General features: G+C 41.0%; 1 long non-coding RNA gene across 1 annotated transcript; it reads left to right on the top strand.

Annotated features, from left to right (window-relative positions):
• The first annotated feature begins 3,597 nt into the window (after positions 1 to 3,597).
• LOC113417925 (uncharacterized) lies at positions 3,598 to 20,957 on the top strand. The gene is made up of 2 exons (XR_015747276.1): positions 3,598 to 4,265; positions 20,767 to 20,957. It is a non-coding gene; the product is annotated as an uncharacterized LOC113417925 (long non-coding RNA).
• The last annotated feature ends 2,046 nt before the right edge of the window (positions 20,958 to 23,003 follow it).

Here is a 23,003-nt window from a genome sequence, read left to right as displayed (position 1 = left end):
GGTGGTGGCATCTTGTGTGGCCTTCGTGGGTGTGGGTCTGGTGTCATTCATCATGTTAGGTACTCGTCTGTTCATGAGGGCGGGTTTCCAAATGGCTGGTAAGCAGGAGGTGTCATCTCTTTTATTCATGCTGTGTGGGCGTTTTTCTATCTCTATGGCTTCTCTGATTATTCTGTTGTTGAAGTGTTCGGTTTTGGCGATAGTTCTGGTATTTTTAAAGTCAATCTCATGTCCTGTGGCTTTGAGGTGTTGGACCAGGGAAGAGGTCGGTTCTTCTTTTTGATCGAGTTCTTATGTTCTTCAACGCGTGCACTTATTCTCCTGTTAGTTTGTCCAATGTATGTGGTGGGGCAGGCGGTGCAAGGGATTTCGTATACTCCTTGGTTTTCTAACTTCGATTTTGTCTTTAGGGTTTCTTAGGATGGTGGATATTTTTCTGTTTGTGCAGAATGCTGTTTTAATGTTGTGTTTTTTGAGGATCTTGCTGATTTTTTCTGTAGTGCCTTTTATATATGGGAGGAGGGCTTTGCGTTCTCTTGTTCTCTGTCTTGGATTTTGGTTGGGGTTTCTTTTTGGATTAGGTGGGTAATCTTCTTTCTTTGGAATCCATTGGCTGTTAGTACGTTGGTGAGAGTGTTTAGTTCGGTTTTTAGGTGTTGTTCATCAGCTAAGCATTTTGTTCTGGAGATGAGTGTCTCAGCTACGGAATTGATCTGTGCTGGGTGGTGGTGTGAGAGTGCATGTAGATAGCGGTTTGTATGTGTTTTCTTCTGGTAGATGGTGTGTCCTAGGGAGCCATTGGGTTTTTGTATACCAAGACATCTAGGAAGGAAGTTGATTGTTAGCTTCTGTTTCCATGGTGAATTGTATTTTGGGGTGTAGGCTGTTGAGGTGTGTGAGGAAGTTGTTCAGTTTTTCTTTCCCGTGTGGCCAGATTATGAAGGTGTCATCTACGTATCTGAGCCAGAGTTTGGGTTTGTGATCATATTTTTCTAGAGCTTGTGTTTCAAAGTGTTCCATGTAGAGGTTTGCGATGACAGGTGAGAGGGTGATCCCATGGGTGCTCCTTCTATTTGTTTGTATTTTTGTCCATTGTAGGTGAAGTATGTATTGGATAGACAGTGGTTGGTCAGATCTAGGATGTGCTGGGGGGTTGTATTTGTTTTGGATGGCTGTCAAGGCTTCTTTTATTGGCACTTGGGTGAAGAGGGATATGACATCGAAGCTCACTAGTAGGTCGCTGGGTTGTAAGTTTTGTTTCTTTATGATCTCGATGAACTGAAATGAGTTTCTTACATGTGAGTTGATGGATTCTGCATAGGGCTGTAGTTGTTTGGTGAGAAATTTGGCTAGGTTTTGTAGAGGTGAGCCTATGGAGCTGACTATTGGTCTAAGTGGAGTTCCTTCTTTGTGTATCTTGGGGAGACCATAAAGCTTAGGGCATCTGGATGATTTCTCTCTGGGTATGATTCTTTGCTGGATTTCTTCACTGATGGGGGAGTTTTCGCGGGTATTTGTATGTGGATCTTTGGTTATTCGGGTTTTCTCCCGCGTAAAATTGGAAGTATCTAGGCGACGTTTCGATGAAGTCTCATTCATCATCTTCAGGCTTGTGTCTTCAGCTCTGTGCTTCTCAGAGTAATGTGAGCTTGCAGCTGCTTCTTCCTTTTAACTGCTAGTGGGGGTGTGACTTGATTGGGTGGGGGCTTGGCTGTGTTCTGATTGGCTGGGGGTGTGTTCTCATTGGTTGGGGGTTTGGCTGTGTTCTGATTGGTTGGGGGGCTGGCTGTGTTCTGATTGGCTGGGGGTGTGTTCTGTTCAGGTGGGGGCTTGGTTGTGCTCAGGTTAGTGTTAGTTGCTGGGGCATTGAGCTGATGAGCTGTGATCCTGCTGTTTGGCTTCGCGTTCGTGGTCGTGCCACATCTTCATGGTGGGCGTCAGTTCGCTTCATGTATGGGTTGGAGGGGTTTGAAGCGGGTAGTGATGCAGCTGCGGTACAGCTTCTGGTCCGTGGTCGTGTCTCATCTTCTGTGTGGGTGTGAGTCTGCTTTCTACGTGGAAGTGTGGTGGTGGCATATATATATATTTGTTTTCTTAAGTTTTCGCAGGTACTTACATGTATGGTATTCAGCTTTGTTTGGGCATTTTCCCACGTCATTATAGTTGTGCTTTTAAAGTTATAGCAATGTTTCGGCAGAATCTCATCTGCCATCATCAGGCTTCTGTATTGTGTTCGTCTGTGAGTCATACTTTTACAGTTGTTTCAGTTTTAAATTTGGGGCTAGCCTACTGCTGTGCCAGAATGGTTTTTTCTTCATCCTGATTGGTTGGGAGTCTTGGTCTGTGTTTATTGGTCTTGGAGTTTGCTGTGTTCTGCTTGATTGGTGTTTCTAATATCTTCTGTCTGTTTTGTGGCTTTTTTTTTGTCTTGGTTGGCTGGCAACATTGTGTTCCTGTATTGGAGGTTTTTAGTGCGGCTTGGCTCCGAGTAAATGGATGGCTATCATTTGTTAGGAAGCTAGGTTTCATCAGGGTGCCTGGTTGGGGTGTGTTTGAGCTGGAGGTATCAGGGGGGATCTGTTTGTGCCCAGGTGTTTGCCTGGCTTGTGGTGTGGAGATTTTTTTGTTTGTGAGTGCAGGCTTCCAAATGATTGACAGCCTGGTGGAATCATCTCTTCTATTCATGCTTTCAGGTCTTTTTTCAATCTCTATGGCTTCTCTGATAATTCTGTGGCTGGGGTTTTCTATAGTGGCTAGGGTTTTGGTGCCATTGAAGTTGATGCTATGACCTGTGGCTTTCATGTGTTGGACTAGTGAGGAAGTGTGTTCCAGCTTTTTTACTGCATTTTTGTGTTCATCCAGGTGGGTACTTATTCTTCTATTGGTCTGTCCAATGTATGTGGCCGGGCATGATGCACAGGGGACTTTATATATGCCTTGGTTTTCCAGGTCAATTTTATCTTTGGGGTTTCTAAGGATGACTGCTATTTTTTTTTGCCACAAAAGCAAAATCACCGGCTTGATCCACAAAACACACTGAGACATAATGGAGACCTAGAAGATGAACAGACCTATGGAACAGCTGTCCTGCCCTACATAAGAGGTACTACAGACAAAATAAGTAAGATACTACACAGGCATCACATCAAGACTGCCTTCAAAACAGACAGAAAAATAGCAGCCATCCTTAGAAACCCCATAATAAATAAATAAATAAATAAATAAATAAATAAATAAATAAATAAATAAATAAATAAATAAAAACCCATTTTGTCTGAATCAAAATGTTTCTACCTGTTATGAATAGAGATGGAAACAGATGAAACCACTTACCTAGATATTAATTTATTTGAAATCAAGGGCTGTGCATTGAGGAATATGGTAGTTAGGGGGGAGTGTCTCAGCAGAACAGTCCCATCTACAGAGATCGTTTAATATTAAGCATTTTTAAAAATACTGGTTCAATTTGTGTCAAAGCAGATAATTAAACCATAGCTTCCTCATAGTTACTGTATTGATCAGAAAAAAAGTCTGTTTTACTCCTAAATTCTTTATATTTAAAATGCAAAGGGGTTTTTAGACTTTCTGAGAATAGGCAAAAGAGAAATTTCCTTCCCTGTTTATTGGCAACACTGTTAAACTTTGGCTGATCTATGGAGATGGCCTCAGTAGTTAATCCAGCTATTTAACACGTGGTATGAAAGGATGAAGGAAAGGGGCTCAGAAATGTAAAACATAAGCAAGTCCTCATTTTGTCATGATACCCTTTATAAATAGGTGTCTTTATGACTATTCTTTTGATAGGTAACAAATCTCTCTAAATCAAATGTTATGTCCTTAAAAGCAATTTTGGGTTTAACATTCAGGGATTTGAGTGGGGGGGCTGCTGCAGCATGTAGATGAAGCCAGAATGTTTTGGTCCCCCCCATTGTTAGGGAAGAGTGGGTTTAAAAATATTTTTTATTGTATTCGTGGTATTTTAAACTCACACAATAATTTCCATGTGTTTCCCCTTTCATTATAAACAGAAACTCTAGTAATTTAATTTGCATCACTGAACTTTGAGTTTCTAAATTGACATAAACATAAAATTATTTCAAGAGACAGTGCATTGAATTTCAGTACTCCAAAACTGGATAGAAAGGGGAAAATGTAGCGAAGGCTCTCTTTTCCTTTAAACATCTTGCTGTTTTCTTTTAGGGCATGTGGTATCTTCACAACCAATTCTCCAAAATGAAGTTGTTCCAGCTTTAGAATATAGTCATGTGAGTAGCTAATGTTCATACTCTCTTGACAAAAAGTACATCCCTCAAATATAATTAGATATCATATACTTTTAACTATAGTTTCCATTATTTAATGCTATATTTTTATTATATCTTTTGATGATAGGTCACTGGCATTATTTGATTTCTAGAGTCCAGCAAAAGTACACCTGCAGTTCTCCATATTCTTCCCTGTTCCAGGTTATTTCATTCACAAATTGACTTGATCCTTCAAAAAGACATTTAAAATGTAAGCAATATTTATTGAAGTAAATATCATATCCTGCAAAGAATCTTCTAAGAGAATATTCAAAAAGACTTTTAAATACATCTACCGTGTGTTGATTGATGAATATAAAGTCAATAACATAAACACAGTTGTATTATCAGGGAGATAAGACAAAACAAGAAGTAATGTCTCAGCCAGTCATTGAGTATTGAAGATTTGTCCTGAAATGAATCCAAACTCCAGCTCCTTTGTAGTGCAGCTCCTTTATTCATTAGCTCAGCAAACAACAAATACTCTTCTCTGACAAGAAAGGCTAAAAGCCAGGCAAGGTTAGAGTTGGGTTTGAGTTTGCTCCCTTTCCTTTTATTATCATTATCATGAGACACACCACACCACACCCAGGCCTATACACAATTCTAATTCTGGCCACGCCTAACCCATTATCCCTAAATGCTATTGACCCTATAACATGTCTACATCCCTACCCTATTCCGACCCTCACTAACTGATCCCCACCTGGTGCCACCTTCACCATGTTTTAACCTAAGGCTTAATTACCACCTATATGTGCCCCAACCCCCTTTAACAATATGCACCACATCAATACATGAAAAGAGCTATTTCTAGCAGTCCCACAGTTGTTTCAGAATCCATCCTCCATCCCCCCAGTTGTTTCAGAATCCATCCTCAGCTCTGCTGGGTCATTCCAAAGCCATTGGCCAGCACACAAGCAGAGATAAGGTGACATGGCCAGCTGACTTGCTGCGAGGCATATTTGGAGCTGACGAGCTCCGAGTGAATTCAGAGCCTGACACCATGTATATCTTTTAATCCCTTTTGCTAGTGAACTTGTTCTCACTGAGCTTGCTTTCTTAGAGTTGGGAACAATAATGTATTATTTATTTGGAAGAGACCAACCTTTCAGATCATTCTTCATAGTCTCAGGTAGGTGTGTTTATTATGTTTTGGAAAGTAATGAAAACCAGAGGGTCTGTGCATTCTGTGGATTACCAAAATGATCTAAATCAACAACTATTGGGAATTAGAATACATAACAAAAAGACAATGTGATATAAAAATATCTGAGAAAGAGAAAACTTCTGGTTTGTTGGCTTCGCTAGCGACAGGGATTCGCGATACTGCGCGATCCCTGCGGTGCTAGCCGTTTGATGCCTCCGATCCGGACGGGTTTGGAGGCTAAGGCTGCCCTGCAGGGGTGGCTGAAGATAGGGGGGATCCGGAGAGGGGTTTGGGGGTGTTGCAGACCCCCTCCCCAGCCGGCAAAACCCCTTTTCTCAAGACATGTGCAGCGGCGGTCCGTAATGGCCGCCACAAAGAAGCCGGCAGCTGGGTAAGAATGTGCAGGAGGAAGAGGAGAAAGTTTTTGAAGTGAAAGTTTTTCTTGGCTGACCCAGGACTTTAAGACACATTTAACATCCTGAAAACTATGGCTTTTTGAATGATACTTTCCAGAAGAGAATTATAAGCGGCAATTTTGAGGTGCTGAAAAGGAAAGTTTACTCTCCTTCCCTATGGAATCAACAAATGGATATTGAGAAACCTGTCTTTTTATAGAAGGTAAAAACTTGCTTTTGTGATAAGTGGGAAGGAGAGGACAATATATATAAAGATCTTGTTGGAGGAGATGCCTTAAGGATTTGAAGACTGAAATTTATTGCAATATGGCTTTAAAATACAGATTGGGTTCTTCTTTTTTCTTAATTGATATTACCCCAGGAAGAGAAAGTGAGAACTTTGTTTTGGCTTGGACTGATTGATGACTTTGGGACTTTGGGACTGTTCTAACTTTTGAAGCATCTTGGTTGTTTTAAGAAGAAAGAGGAAAAAGAAAAGAAAAGATTTATAATGGCTTTATCTGTTGATGAACTGAGAAAAGAATATGGAAAAAAAAAAAAGAAGGCAAGGACACCGTGAAAGAAGCTTTTTCTTTTTAGAAATGGCGCTTGCTATCTATCAACAAACACAACAACAGATGGAGCAGCAGCAGCAGAAGAAGAAGATGCCATCTTTAATGAATCTCAAAATTTAATTAAGAAAGAAAGGAGAAAGAGAGGAAGGAAAATGAAGGACTTAAGACTTAAAAAACACCCAAGAAAGAGAAAAATAAGATGCAAAATCAATATAATGTTAGAAAACAAAAAAAAAAAGGAATACAACAGAGAAGGGAAGCTAACAAGGCAGAGGCTAGGAGAGGGGGTAAGAAGGTCTGGTGGGAGAAGAAAGGAAGGAAAAGGCGGAAAAAAGCCACAAAGCTTTGAAACAAGATGGGAAAAGAGGATATTTTTTTAGGGACAAAGGGTAATGTATAATTTCTTTAAAAAAGATTCTGCAAGGTACATAAGATGGTATTGTAGCATTTGTATTAGAAATAGAAAATTAGAAGGTTATAAGAATTAATAAGAGATTAAAATATTGAAATGTTTAGTAATGATTGATTTTAAAACCTAATAAAATATTAAAGGGAATGTTTAGAATATTGAGTTTAATTAAAGAGTCTAATTGACTATGGTGTTGATGCTATTATAAACTTATTATTGTAGCATTTGTTTTTGGAAAAGATAATTGGAATGTTATAAGATTCAATATTTAGATTTATTATTTAACTATGTATTTAATCATTTTGGATTTATTATTTTTCTTTTTAAAAGTTAGTAGATAGAATGTACGAAGCAGAATCAGATTGGGTATTAGGTGTTATTTTAAATGTTAATTTAGGGGGATGATAGAAAGGCATCATACTCTGATTAGTGATTTCAGGAGAAATTCTTTTTTTTTTTACTATAGGGAATGAGACAAATGGATAATAAAGAATGGACAAAAGATACAAATATAATGACTTAAATTAAAATGAATTAAATAAGATAGAATTAAGAAGAGTGAAATGTGTGGAGAAGCTAATATAGAAGTTATAGAATGGTAAATAAAATAGGTAATGGCATGTAAGATGAGCATGAACTTAATTGAAGTCCATATAGAGAGAGAGAGGTATCTGGGGCCAAGTTACTTTCCTAAAAGATGTCTTATATTTTTGTGTTTTGTGTGTTTATGTATGTGGGAGAATTAATAAAACCTTGCAGGAATGTAGGATGAGAATAATGGTAACCAAGTCAGAGAGAAATAGATGATAATTATAAATTGGATAAATACAGAGAAAAATAATAATAATAATGAAATTGAATAAGAGTAAAGAGAAATAAGGAGAAATTTGATAAGAGATATTTGTATGTTCATATGGAAATGGTCTAAAATAGAATTATGTTGTATAAAATAATGTTTTATTTGACTTGTAAAATTTATAATGGAAAGAGGTTTATGTATTTAATGGTTAATGATGGTTTGTTTGTCTTTAAAATTAATAAAATTTGTTTTAAAAAAAAATATCTGAGAAAGAGCTTTAGATTTCAGACTTCAGACTCAATTATAGCTACATCAAAGAGTAAGAGCAATAGTACTAGCAATTCATAGTGCTATTTTACAGCACTCTTAAATGGTTTACAGAGTCAGTATATTGCCCCCAACAATCTGGGTCCACATTTTACTGACCTCGGAAGGATGGAAGGCTGAGTCAACCTTCAGCCAGTCAGGATTGAACTCCTGGCAGTGAGCTGAATTAGCCTGCAATATTGCATTCTAACCACTGTGCCAGCACAGTTCCTAAGAGGTTAAATATCCAAAGGCTCCCTTATCAATAAGAAATGACGAATATTTCTTCTTGCTACAAATATGGCTATGAATATGGCTGCGAATACTATTTATATTAAATTCAATCCCCCAAGTCATTTTGAAACCAGAGTTGGAGTAGGAATGGATACCCATTCCATATCTAATACAATTTACTACCACTCTGAATATTTATATCAATGCCAAATTTCTCTCTCTAAATTTATTTCAGGTTGCAAACGTAGGCTTTAAGTGTTGGGTTCTTCCAGTCAGTACATTTCACAAATAAATGGAACTCTGAAGATTAAAATAAACCAGAGACAGGCAGTCTGTAGGCTGAGGGCCAAACTTTTCTCTCAATCACACTTTTGCATCTCTTTGGTACTTGCTTCTGAAATTTACAGTAATAGACAATTCCACAAACTGTGATTTCCAGTTTTAAAAAGGAAAAGAGATTTTTTTTTTTAAGCCTACAAAAGATTAGAAGTACTTATCTTGTTAGGTTAGAAATATTCCACATTTGAAAAAGGATGGGGTGAAAATTCTGGTGATGTCACTGCTACTTGAGTCAGAGTTTTAAAAAATTAAACAGTAAGTAGGGTAGCCTGTAGTTGTAAAATTACTGCTTCTCTCTACCTAGATATTTTTATTTATTTATTTTGTATTTATTTAACGTAGACGCCACTTATCTTACCTAGAGTCAGCTCTTGGGGGCTCACAGCCAATAAAAGCAACAAGATAAAATATTAAAACAATGGATATTAACATTAAAATTGAATTAACAAAAAATGGCAAAGAAGAGAGCAAAAGAGGCATATAGGGAGGATGTGAGGTCTTATCTCAGTCCATTAACCACCTGGAGTATATAACTCCCCCACCTTTGGGACCCAGGTCAACTGGCAAACCAGGTTTTCAGGCTCTTTTGGAAGGCCAAAAGATCTCACAACACGGGGCATGACATTCCAGATGGCAGAGCCTCAATAGAAAAAGCTCTTCTAGATCTTGCCAGCCGGAATTCCTTGATCAATAGGATGCACAGCCGTATGATTTAAGTAATATGCTTCTCCACATATCCCACCATAAACCCCCAAATCCCAATTTAGATTAGAGCCACAATCTAAAAGGTATGGAAATGTATTTCATGTATTGATACACTAGTTATATATGGCAGTTGTATCAGAGGAACTCAACAAGTACATAAACTCTGTCCTCTAATTTTTCCTCATAATAACCTTGTGAAAAGATGAGCTGAGAGACACAAAGCACCCAAAGCGCTCAGCAACAACCTTCCAAAGGGTTGATTGGACTTTACATTATTGCAGTTATTAATTGTATTAATTATTAGTGTTATTAATAGTAATGTTAACAGTATTAACTATTATTAAGGGTAATGTTAGTTAAATCTTCTGCCAACCTAGCAGTTCAAAAGCATGTAAAAATGCAAGTAGAAAAATAGGGACTACCTTTGGTGGGAAGCGTTCCGTGCGCCTTTGGCATTTAGTCATGCCAGCCACATGACCACAGAGACGTCTTCGAACAATGCTGGTTCTTCGGCTGATGAGCACCACCCCCTAGAGTCAGGAATGACTAGCATGTATGTATGAGGGGAATCTTCACCTTAGTTAAATAGCATTTATTAAATAATTTTCATATAATAAATGTTTAGGAATTGATGAACAATCTGAAACTTTATGAAGGGGTCAAGGAGCTGAAAAATATTGGGTTCCCAGATTTAGCCAAACACATTAACCACTATACCAAACAAGCTTACTTCTCTCTCCAAAGCCTATTTTTGAATCCCTTACATAGCCCTAGGGGAAAGAGAATTACTTCTTTTCTTTTTCTAAATTAAGAAACTGGGGGAATGATTAGAATTCTACCAGTTAAGTGAAAAGATTCTTACCAGATTGAGCCATTGTATATGTTCTGTACTGTACATTTGCATTCTTGTAAATACCTGATTGGCCAAGGCGCGCGGTGACCCGATTGGCCGGGCGAGCCTCGCCGATTGGCCCACTGAGAATCTCCCGCGATTGGAGGAAACCGATCGCGGGAGATTTAAAGCGGTGTCATTGGCCGCGGCTCGGCCGGCCAGATCCATATAAGCCGCCGCGCGCCCGAGCCAAGCCAAGCCGATCTTAAATAAAATAAAGAGCTGAAGTCACTGAACCTAGCGTCTTCCTTCCGATCGGGAACATAACACTGGCGACGAAGGTGGGATTTCGGAACCACGTGGCACCAAGATCGAGGCATCCAGCAAAGATGGCCAACATCGCGCCACCCACTCCTTTCAACCAAGCTACTGAGGACTGGGAATCATACATAGATCGATTCCTGATGTTCCTAGAAAGCAGCAACCTCAAGGACACCAATGGACAAAAAAAAAGGGCCGTTTTCCTGACACACTGCGGGCCCGCAGTGTTCAAAATGGCAAAAGCCCTTGCGAAGCCCGAGGACGTGAAGGCGATGGATTGGGCCGACCTCGAACCTCTGTTGCGGAACCACTATGCCCCCGCCGTGCCCACCCTCATCAGGCGGCATGAATTCTACTGCAGGAATCAGAAGGAGGGTGAGAGTATCAGCGATTTCGTAGCTGACCTACGAGACCTGGGGGGCATGTGCGGGTTCACAGACATGGACGAGGCGTTATGAGACCGCGTCATCCTCGGGCTCAAAGACCTCGTCCTGCAGAGCCGATTAATGGCACGGGGCGAAATCTCCCTCGCAGACGCCCTTGCCGAGGCCACCGCCGCTGAGGCAACCCGAAAATCTGCAGCCAGAATGCGGCGAACTGACAGGACAGATCGGCCCGTAACCACGGAAGCAACCCAGACACCAGAGACCGTTCCCGAGACGCCCCCCCGGGCGACCACCGCCACCCATCATGGCGACCTCGACTCCCTCTCCGACACCACCGATGGAGAGGAAGACATTCACCGACTCCAGACAGACCGGGACCGGCGCGAGCGGCGGAGTCGTAAGTTGGGGCTGCAATGTGCCGGGTGCAGGGGTGACCATCCGCAAGCAGATTGCCATTTCTTTGATGCAATCTGCTGCCACTGCGATAAAAGGGGACACATCGCTCGAGTCTGCCGGTTCAAACGTAACTACAGTCCTCGACGACCAAACGGCAGCAGCCAAAGGCGAGACAGCACCCCCCCTCGGAACAGAGACCGCCCAACCGAGAACCGGTGGAACCGAGACGGATGGACCCGACGAGGCGGCGAGGACTGGCAGAGGGAAGAAACCCATCAGATGGTCATCATCGGCCATTATTCTAGCGGGGACGCCCGAAAGGTATACGTGGAAGTGGGCATCGAGGGCCAGCCATGCAAAATGGAGGTGGATTCCGGATCCTACCTCTCCATGGTTGCATGGCGGGAAATCAAGCGCCTGGTGCCCAACATCCGAAAGAAAGAACTGGAGAGCCAAAGGCTAAACTTAAAAGACTACCAAGGGAACCGCATCCCTGTAGTCGGAACCGGACAGTTCAAAGTAAATTTCAAAGGGCGAACTGCAACACTCCCATTAACAATCGTGGACCGAGACCGACCCAGCCTCTTGGGACTACAGTGGTTCGTGCCGCTCGGAATCGGGGTGACCGGCATTGACCTCATCACCGATGCAGACTGGGAGGAACAACTCGCGAGGGATTTCCAAGAGGTCTTCGACGGCAGCCTAGGCAAGTACCGTGGGGCCCCGATTTCCTTCAGCCTAGACCCCAGCATTCCCCCAATCCGCCTTAAGCCGCGGCGGGTACCTTTCGCACTCAGACCCAAGATCGATGAGCAAATAGACAAACTCATCAAACAGGGAGTGCTAGAACCGATCGACCACGCTAGATGGGAGACACCCATAGTCACCCCGGTCAAGCCCGATGGGTCGGTGAGAATTTGTGGGGACTATAAGGCCACCCTCAACTGCGCATTACAGCAAAGCGCCTACCCTATCCCGGTAGTGCAGCACCTACTGCATTCACTGGGGGCGGGGGCAAGGTCTTCGCAAAACTCGACCTGGCACAAGCCTATCAGCAACTGCCAGTCGATGAAGAAACTGCTGAGGCGCAAACCATAGTGACACACCGGGGAGCCTTTCGCTGCAAGAGACTCCAGTTCGGAGTCAGCGTGGCACCGGGAATTTTCCAGAGCCTCATGGAAAGGTTACTCCAGGGCATCAAGGGGGTAGTGCCCTATTTTGATGATGTGCTGGTATCTGCGGCAAACACAAAGCAATTGGAAAGCTGCCTGAGGGAGGTACTACAAAAATTCAAAGACGCGGGGCTGAAAGTCAAAAAAGAAAAATGCCAGCTCCACACCGAGAAAGTCGAATTCCTGGGGTACCTCCTAGACCAGCACGGGATCCACCCCACCGAAAAAAAAATCAGAGCCATCAAAGAAGCCCCCAAACCAAAAAATAAAACCGAACTGCAGGCATTCCTCGGGCTGATTAACTTCTATAATGTTTTCCTGCCCCAGAAGGCGACGGTAGCGGAGCCTTTGCATAGGCTGCTCAACAAAACGGCCGTTTGGAACTGGGGGAAGCAAGAAGAAATCGCATTCAGCCGGACAAAAGACCTACTCACATCAGACGCTGTCCTCATTCAATACAGCGACACCCTGCCACTAGTGGTCACATGCGACGCATCACCCTTAAGGCGTCGGAGCTGTCCTCAGCCACATTCTCCCGGACGGGAAAGAGGCACCCATCGCCTTTTTCTCAAGAACTCTCTCCAAACCAGAAAGGAATTACAGTCAACTGGATAAAGAGGCCCTGGCAATTGTCGCCGCCGTAAAAAGGTTCCACGAGTACCTTTACGGCAGAACCTTCACCATTATCACCGACCACAAACCGCTGTTGGGAATCCTGGCAGGAGACAGGGCCACACTGAACATTCTATCCCCAAGAATGACCAGGTGGTCCGAATTCCTGGCCGCCTACAGCTACCGGTTAAATCACCGACCCGGTAAGACTATTGCTCACGCAGACGCTTTGAGCCACACACCATTGCCCGACATGGACGCTGACCCAGCCCCCACAACACCCACCCTCAGCATAGAAACTCTACCCAATCTCCCTGTAACCGCGTCAGACATTGCCCGGGAAACCAATAAAGACAAAAGTCTGGCGCGGGTTTTGCATTGGGTAGAAAAAGGGTGGCCAGAAACAGAAAACGACGGACAATTCAGGGCATTTCGGAACCGACAAACAGAACTGTCAATACAAAAAGGTTGCTTACTATGGGGGGACAGGGTTGTCATTCCGGAGAAACTGCAAAAAAGGGTCTTGGAACTATTGCATGAGGGACACCCAGGCATCGTTAGGACTAAAGCCCTGGCCAGGAGTTACGCCTGGTGGCCAGGGATGGACAAACAAATCGAGGCTTGGGTGGCAACATGCAGACCATGCCAAGAATCCAGACCAAACCCCCCCCGCTGCCCCAATCAGGGAATGGGAGACCCCCAGGGGCCCATGGTCCAGGATTCATATAGACTTCGCCGGACCTACAAAGGGGCACACCTTCCTCATCACGGTAGATGCTTACTCCAACTGGCTGGAGGTAAGCAACATGAGAACCACCACAGAGGCCGTCACCAAAGAACTAAATAGACTATTTTCAACCCACGGCCTCCCAGACGTCATCGTCTCCGATAACGGGCCCCAATTCACCTCACTAGAATTCGAAAAATTCCTGGCAGAACGGGGAATACGACATGCACTGACAGCGCCGGCACATCCGGCGGCGAACGGGAGGGCGGAACGAATGGTACAATTTACAAAAAAAACAATTCAAAAAATAGAACGGGGAAATACAGGAAAAAATCAATAAAATGCTATTCATACAGCACATAACACCCAACACGACAACCAATAAAAGCCCGGCAGAACTACTAATGGGGAGGAAATTAAGATCCCCACTAGACAGACTGCACCCCACATACAACCCAGAGAAATCCCCCGACTCATCCAGCAAGTACCGGGCATTCATACCGGGCGACACGGTATACGCAAGGAACCTCACGGGGGACCCCCTCTGGGTACCAGCAACCATAACCTAGGTGACAGGTCCCCGCTCGTACCGACTGCAAACAACGGACGGACGAGCATGGAAACGACATATCGACCAATTAAGATCAAGAACCAACACGGGAAATACAACCGACACGCAAGCCCACACAGAGAAAGGAACCAACCAAAAGGGGAGGGAAGACCCTGGCCCCGAAAACCAACCCCAACAAAAAAGAAACCAGGAATACTCACCTGCTGAGCCAGAAGCAGAGGAACAACCCGAAGCCTCACTAATAAGAAACAGCCAAGCCAGCTCAACCAGCCCGGAAAGACCGAGCGGGAGCATCGAAGGCCGCAGCTCAACCAACCCAGGTAGACCGGGAGGGAGCTGCAGCGGAAGGCCCGGCTCACCATTCCAGGCGGTTCCATCGAGGAGACCGGGAGCGACATGGAACCCGACCGAACTGTCCGACGAACACGCAACAACTAACCTGCGCAGGTCCAGTAGGCAAGTACGGAGCCCCGCCTACTTACGGGACTACGTTACGTAGGACCATACCAAGAGGGGAGGGGTGTTCTGTACTGTACATTTGCATTCTTGTAAATACCCGTTCCTGATTGGCCAAGGCGCGCGGCGACCCGATTGGCCGGGCGAGCCTTGCCGATTGGCCCGCTGAGAATCTCCCGCGATTGGAGGAAACCGATCGCGGGAGAGTTAAAGCGGTGTCATTGGCTGCGGCTCGGCCGTCTAGATCCATATAAGCCGCCGTGCGCCCGAGCCAAGCCAAGCCGATCTTAAATAAAATAAAGAGCTGAAGTCACTGAACCTAGCGTCTTCCTTCCGATCGGGAACATAACAGTATATTTATTGGAGAGTTAATGAAATTTGGAAATGGAATAGCACAGAATTCAATTTAGGTATAGTTTAGTTTGATTTTGAATGGAATCTATTTCCTAACATTTCTCTGAACTATATAACACTATCAACAACAACAACAACAACAACAAAGATTTGCATAGGTGAGAGAAAAAATAGAAAAGAGACCTCTGGGTGCCTTACAGAAATGTTAATCTGAAAACAGTGGACTCCAAAATTATATTCCATTTTATTTGGTTTTGGTTTGCACCACATCATAGACTAACCAAAGAGCATTTGTTAATAAAGGAGTTTTTCCAGCTTTGTTAAACTTCCCTAAATCAAGGTGAATAACTTATTTCTGGTCAGATGTTGCACTTAAAAAATATTCCCCAAGTGTTGAAGGAACAGGACTAAAACTTTAGAGCTCTCCTCTTTTTTATGGATTACAGGAAAATAAACAAAATAAGCATGAGTTCTTAAACACTTACTGCATGGATGGAAACTAATCAAGGAGAGAAGCAACCTAGAACTAAACAGAAATTTCCTAACAGTGGGAACAATTAACCAGTGGAATAGTTTGCCATCGGAATTTGTGGGTACTTCATCACTAAAGTCTTTTAAGAAGAGACTGGACAGCCACTTGTCTGAAATGGGAATAGGGTCTCCTGCTTGAGCAGTGGGTTGGACTAGAAGACCTCTAAGGTCCCTTCCAACTCTATTATTCTGTAACAAGGGCTGTGTTTTCTAGAAATTCTGAAAATGCATCTGGAGGGTATCATCATCTGGCAAAAGCTAACAAGCAACATCTGACTCTACACATTTGGTTTATGGCCACACTCCAATGTACCAGGCTCATATCAATAATTCAAATGCTTTGCCAAATCAGTTTGTATGGAAGAGTGAAGTCAGCCTAGGTGTTTTTGTAGCACAGAATGTTCCAAGCTGAAAAGCTTTTATAAAACAGATGTATTTAACCTGTGTTGCACAAGGAGATTCTGTAATTAAAAGGCTCAGTCTCTGTATTATCTAATTCATCTTTACTAGAGCGGAAATGACATGAGGGTGGTTTTGTTTTTATCTTTGTTGAACAACAATGAAGTAAGGGTGGTTTTGTTTTTAGTGAGTGTTGTGAGTTGCCTACAGTTATTATATAAGATAGGTGGCCAAGTCAGTTATGTAAAAAAAATAATTGGACAATACTAGTTCTTCCTCTTGTCTTCCAAAAATATTAGATAAAAGAATTGTCTTTCCTATACCAAAAGGAATACAATAGTTGCAATATTAGTTTTAAACATCTTGTAGTATTAAAATCCAATTACCAAATAAGTTACAAACTTGAAAATTTTAATTTTTATCAGACAGCTGGGGAGAAAATGGACAGTTGAAGGCACCAAACGGATTAGAGTGATCTAAATTAGGTTTCAGGGACAGGTTTAGGAGTTGCTCCCAGTCCACAAGGATGAAGGCAATGGTGAAGAGGAGACCAGTTGTAGTATTTTAAGAATATGATACTATTTCACTGAATATCAATTTCTGTGTGGTAGTACTTTAATTTGGACTTTGGAATGAGCTGACATTTGTTGAGACATCAGTTGATTAATTATAGATTATTTTAAGGACACAATAGCAGTAATTCTTATAATGAATTTTTAACCTTTGATAAATTCTACCAAAATAAATGTTATGCATTACCTAATATTCTCTGCATGTTTGTATTTCTCTGCTGAAGTACTGCTTCATGAAACAAATAGGGCAAAAAAAAGTGGAAACAGTGCATTATAATATAAAAGCCACAGGTGTAATTTCAGATGAGCCTATAAACAAAAGAATACCTTGGTCCAGCAACAAAGAATTGCACAAGGCCACATCACCAACATGGGAAGCTTCAACAATGTAAAATGAAAGTGTACCTTTTCCTCTCTACTCTTTCTTTGCTCTAGATGTCCTCCACTTCCTTACAAAAACTATGTCATTTATGACTGTTAAAGTAAAAGGGAAATTGTGTGGAATATAATATTTATTTGTTTATCCAGTTTATTTAGCTGCCTATAATTAAAACATAAACAGTACCAAAAAAAACCCCATCAAAATCAAATAAAACAATATATGAACAAAATGAAACATTAAAAACAATTCAGAATCATGCAACACACACACACACACACACACACACAGAGAGAGAGAGAGAGAGAGAGAGAGTTCTTTATGTAGAATGGTTTCTTCCTCCTATAGGGAAGCCACTATTCGCCTTCTCATCTTAATAAACCCTCCTCTAGATGCAAATATTATGCCAAGATAGCATTTTATCTAATCAGCCTCAAGGTTAAGGGATTAACCTAGGATTGAGAAGTCCTCTTGCTTCATGTCCTCAGGTGAATGATCAGAGTCTTCTCTGATGATTTGGGCCTACCCCTGTGTAAATAATAGCTTATAGTTTATTTAACTTTCCAAAATAATTGTTTTTATTGGTACAGTACACAAGGCTGTCTTTCTTAAAGCTTTTGGAAATAGAAAACCAAAAAGGAATGTATGTGATTCAGCAGCCACTGTTTAGGGACTAATAGTCATCCCCGCCCCCACCTCAAACCAACACACTGCTGCTTATTCTACCTTACTGGAATTTTGAGAGTTATATTTTCCCCCCTGATGAAACAGATGAAGGGAAGGGAATACAATGGCAGAAAGAACCAGAAACTCTTGGCAAATGCCAAGGCCTGAAACTAGTATCTTAAGCAACTAAATGTTGGAACATTGATTGTTAAGGTTGGAGCAGCATAGCAAAGAAAGAAATATAAAACCTTTTTGGAAATGCCCCAGAATTATAGCCAGCTGGGGCTCAATGGGGGGCAGAGATGGGAGAGCAAATTCCAACCCACATGATGTTAACGAGTAATCTATGTTCCCCTTGGGTAGTTACAGATGTTTGCAAACTTTAGTGATTAAAAATAATTACTCATGCATATAAATTACCCTTCTTGTCTTGGAAAAAGAAAACATCGATACAATCTGAGTATAACTGTTACTTCTGTAAAAAAAAAAAAAATCAGATAAAATTTCAGGGTCAGAAGAATTATTTCTGAGAATTCAGAATAGATATTTTTATAATATTAAAGGAAAACAACAGATGAACCAGAAATAAAGACTGCATTGAATTGCCTTCCAGATGGATAGTTTTGGTGTTCAAAAAGTACTAGGACAGTTTTATTTAGTTCTCCCATTTCTTGTGGGTTTCTGTCCATCTTCTGTGGGGTTGCCAGATAAACAGAGAAACCATGCAATGGCATGTATTCAACTGCAAAAACTGAAAATTATCACTCATGTGCAACAACTAATGATATATCTTGCTAGTAGGTATGACTTATGACTTCTAACCAGCAGTGCGGTTAGGTAATTTTAGAACTCTAGGATTATTTCTACATCCTTCTGGTTTTAAGTGTAACTTACCATCATTTACTAACCTTACTGAATTGACATTTAGTTGATCTGTCCATTATAACCCCCTTTTTCTGTTAGAGATAATTCAGACACCTTCAGTGTATTTGAGTTCTTGTGTTCATTAGTTTAAATTTATTTCAATTGCTACTTGGTTGAGCATCAGACACTGAAATTGAAGCTCAAATACTTTGCTTACCTAATGAAAAGAGGATTCATTGGAAACTTGGCTACCTAATGAGAAAAGAGGACTCATTGGAAAAAAAAACCTGAAGTTAGGAATTATTGAAAGCAAAAGGAGGAGACAGCAGAGGATGAGATGGTTAAGTAGGTGTCATTGTCACAAAGAAAATGAATTTGGCCAAACTCCAGGAGACAGTGAAGGATAGGAGGATCTGATATATTGCGGTCCAAGGCAGTAGTGGTATTCTACGAGTTCAGCCCGGTTCTGGCATTCTGGTAGCGCCGAAGAGCAGCGGAGACCGAACTGGTTCTCTAAGACGCTTTGCTATTGGGCCCACCCACCTGCCCGGCTCCCATACTGACCTTTATTTCCTGCTTTTGAAGTGTAGCTTCTTTGCACAGCAGATTGCCACGCGTCAGCTGCTAAAGTGACAGGGAGAGTGCAGGATTGTAGGAGGTGAGTCGGAAAGCCTCTGTGCCTGCGCAAAATGCACATTTGGTGTGTACAAAGTGTGTGTGCGCTCTCAAAGTGCGCCCACCAAGCCACACCCACCAAACCGGTGGTAAACATTTTTGAAATGCACCACTGGTCCATGGGGGTCAGGAAGAGTTAGATACGACTTTAGCAACTGAACAACAAAAATTTGAGCATATTTTTTGAAGCTCTTTGCCATCAGTTTTGTTTTTGTTTTTAACCACCACTTCTCAAAATAGTTTAGTATCAGTTGTTGTAAGTTATGGGTTCCCACTTTTCAGTCTTCCAGCATGTCAACTGAATCATTCCCAGTCTTCATTGTGATGAGGGACAGATATTCTGTATTATCTACACAAACAAAGAAGTAGTACAAGATTGGAAGATGTGGTGAGAACTGGCCCATAGTACCACCAAGTGTTGGACACAACTGAATGGATAACATCATCACCATTGTCTACACAAAAAGAAATAACTCAGCTCCTCTCCTTTACTGGGAAAAGAAAATGTCTGTATCTTTTCAAACAAGGGTTGAAGTAGCTAAGTAAAGTGAGGTGGAGTGAGATTTATCATGTTGCCAAGCAATCTCTGTTTCATTGCATCTGTGTTTGAAACTCCAGCCTTTTATTTCTCTGTACCACTTAGGAATGCACGCGCTCTTTTCATTTGTCAGACTGAGCATGAGAATATTAATTTTTACATATCAAATTTTATTATCTGTAATAAAATAAACTCTAGCATCTCTCTCAATAGATTCTGGCAGCAATAAGCTATTTGTAGCCAATCAGAGACATCTTGTGGTCTGTTGGGAGCATTACATTTTCTTTTGTGAACTTTACTTTTTAATCAAACTGCCATTTTCTCATAATTTTATTAGTTTATCAAATTTAGGCAGCACCTAATCTCAACAGCTTTGTAATTAATATCCTTTGCTAGTGAATAGTTGTATTCTGGATATCTCAAGTTACTTTTTAAAAATATTGTATGTCTTTCCTTTCTTTTTTTAAAAAATAAAGTTTGGTTTTGTTTATTTTTGTGAGATTGGTTTGTCACCCAAGAGGAGAGGGGAAAAGGATCAGTGCTGTATGACCATGAAGTAACTATTTCATCTTCAGATCAGAAAACAAACTCCACAAGAAATCCTAAAACTGTAATTTATTATTATTTTTTCCTTTTGTGATCTCAATTCATTTTAATTATTTGGATTGTCTCCCTGAGAAAGTCAATGCAGGCTCAAGCAGATCCATTCTGACTATAGCACAGCTTTTCTTTGAATGGTGCTTTCCAGATGTGTTAGATTATAGTCTCTATTACCTCCCATCAGAATCATTTGGCAAGAGGTTATAGTATGTGTAAGGAGCACCAGGATGAGATGGACTGTTTTATAAGAAAATATTGCCCATGAAAAATTCTTTAACTAATTGCCTCCATTTGCTTGTCAGGGAGAATAATTGTTAATCATTCTAAAAACTGCTTTGAAGAGGATCATAGTTAAATCAACAATATTGAATTAGTGCTACTTATTTGTACCTGGTACAAATTGATTTGTGCCTCTCCTATTATTTTAATTGTAGGCAATTTAAAGAAACTATAGAGGTCTGATATTTTATTTGTTTGTTTGTTTGTTTGTTTATTCCAGGCACCACCTGATTCCAACAAATTCTGGATTGCCTATAATAAAATCAACAATAAGAACACAATATAAAAGAAACGCCCAATCCAAGATGAGAATTGGTTGCTCTGTACAAAACATAAACCAAAAATATTTCATATTTTACTGCTGATTATGGATGGGGAACACCAGGAATACTAATTAAACTGTAAACATGTTCACTGTGTATTTGTTTAAACTTCAAATGCCATTACTGTCACATTTAAGCTAAAATTTTGGACGTTCTTCTTTCCAACCCCAATTTTTCTAAAGATTTCTGAGAATGGAAAAACTTGATTTTTCTTTTCTGTTATTCTGGTTAGTTACAATAAAGGTTTTATTTATTCCTACATTTGATTTGTATAGTGACCTATCTCACCTATCTGGGTGGCTTAGAGCAGGGGTGTCAAACTCGCATCATCATGGTGGCATCAAGTGACATATCGGGACTTCCCCCCACTTCATTAAACCAGGTGAGGGTGTGGCCAGCACATGATACATCCAGCCTGTCGGCTGTGAGTTTGACAGCCCTGGCTTAGAGCCTTGGTGGTGGTTAAAATGCAGTACTGCAGGCTAACTCTGCCCACAGCTTGGAGTTTGATCCTAACAGGGCTCAATGTTGGCTTCCATTCTTCTGAAATCAGTAAAATGAGGAACCAGATTGTGGAGGGCAATATTCTGACTCTATAAACTGCTCAGAGAATGCTGTAAAGCACTGTGGGGCAGTAGACAGTATAAGTGCTATTGTTATTAGGGTGGGTAAAAACAATGCAAAGTATAGTAAAAAACAACAACACAACAATGAATGCAGTAGCCATGAGACCAAACCACTCAAACCAACAGAGTAGTTCATGACCTCTCACTAACACTCTGACCTAACTATATAACTTCTCCTGTATCAATATAGCTTTAATTAGATAAATAATTGAAACTACTGTGTCCATGCTGGTTAAATTTACACATGATCTTAATCTGGGATTTAAAAAAAAAAGATTTATTGAACAAATCAAACTGCTCCAACTCACAATGCGCCATAATAATGGGTTCATATATCATATACCCAATGGTCAGCACAATCTATAGCATTATATAAAACAACAGAATAACTTGTTGACCAGAATAGGTCAGAAGGAAGGTTTACAGTAGGATGGGAAAAGTTAGTTTTGAATTTCAAAAAGCAGATGTTGTTTGTTAGCAATCTTTCTCCTGGGCCTCCAGAAGCCTCCTCCAGTCATAAAATCATAAACAAAAAAAGCATTGCAAAGACTATAAGCCTACAGCATTATTTCCCCCAAAGGAAAACAGTGCTGTCAAGACTGTGCAGAGCTTTCAACTGATAATGGAAATGTGACACTCCCCTCCCAAATGAACAAATGAATTTCTCAATTCTGGACTGTCACCTGGGACGCTGAAAAATTATAGGCATATCACGTTTGGTTGCTTAATTTATGCTGGTGGCCAAGAAGATATAGTTGTGATTTAGGAGCAAACTAGACATTGCTTTACCTGCAGGTTAATTGAGAGATTTAAAATTTCAATGATGCATATTTATAGCCAATACAAGTGATACAAGTGACTAACTTATGTGACCTGGGTTGTATGTTTTGCTCTTTGGGAAGTGGGCTAGAAATATAGATGTATTAATGTAGTTAAGTATTAGTGCATTAAAAGTTGTTCTAAGACAAGATTTCCTAACTTCATGGTCTCCAGATTTGTTGCAAAAACAAGTCCCAGAATTCATAGTCAGCCTTGTTTACTGCAAACAAAACTTGGAGATGCTTGTATAAGCAATAGTGGAAATGTAGTTTTTATTGCAATAATAGTGCCAAAAGGTTTTAATCACTATATGGACAAGTTGTTTTTTTAGGATGAGCTATAGTTCAGAGACGGAATATGCCATTCAAGAACTGTATCATGAACAGGAAGATGTTAGACTAGAGATGGAATAATAATATGACTTGTGATAAAGCAGCTTTATATGTTTCCAGAATCATTTGTGACTCATACAATCCATTCTTTCCTGATGACAATTGAAGAAGAAAACCAAACAAGAGACAACACACACACACACACACGCACACGTACACGCACACACAGAGTTGGAAGTTTTGATCTGATTTAAAAATAGTAGCCACAATGAATTGGGTTACTGGAAATATTTCATTGTCTTTTGAAGACACAGATTCTTCTTATTCCATATATATATATATATATATAAGATAAAA

Source organism: Notechis scutatus, chromosome 2 (genome assembly GCF_049901735.1).
Source record: "Notechis scutatus isolate UNSWTSFEM ecotype Mainland chromosome 2, rNotScu1.2, whole genome shotgun sequence".
NCBI lineage: Eukaryota > Metazoa > Chordata > Lepidosauria > Squamata > Elapidae > Notechis > Notechis scutatus.
This window is presented reverse-complemented; position numbering and strand designations above follow the sequence as displayed.